Raw genomic sequence first — 335 nt, 5'->3', positions numbered from 1 at the left:
GGAGAATGTCTGGTTTGGGGAAGTGCTTGTTGAATTGAGTTTAAGGGTATCGCAGTATTAATAATTGCGATTTTCAGATATCGAAATGTTAAGTTGTCCAGATACTGTTTTGCTTGTGACTGCTACGGTTGCATGGTAATTTTTGGTCGTTATGATTAGATGATTTAGCAGGTCGGTTCTTTGTTTTCTAGGTAGACTTGGGCTGTTCCCTTTTTTTTTCACGTGTACATTTATAGTTGATTACTGTGATTGGGATGTGAGGAATGTTACGGTCCTCCTCCGGTTTATGAGAAAACATCACCAATACGTCTAATTTCGAGTTAGACCTATTGAAA

Source organism: Penaeus monodon, chromosome 29 (assembly GCF_015228065.2).
Source record: "Penaeus monodon isolate SGIC_2016 chromosome 29, NSTDA_Pmon_1, whole genome shotgun sequence".
Taxonomy (NCBI): Eukaryota; Metazoa; Arthropoda; class Malacostraca; order Decapoda; family Penaeidae; genus Penaeus; species Penaeus monodon.
Note: the sequence above shows the minus strand (reverse complement) of the source record.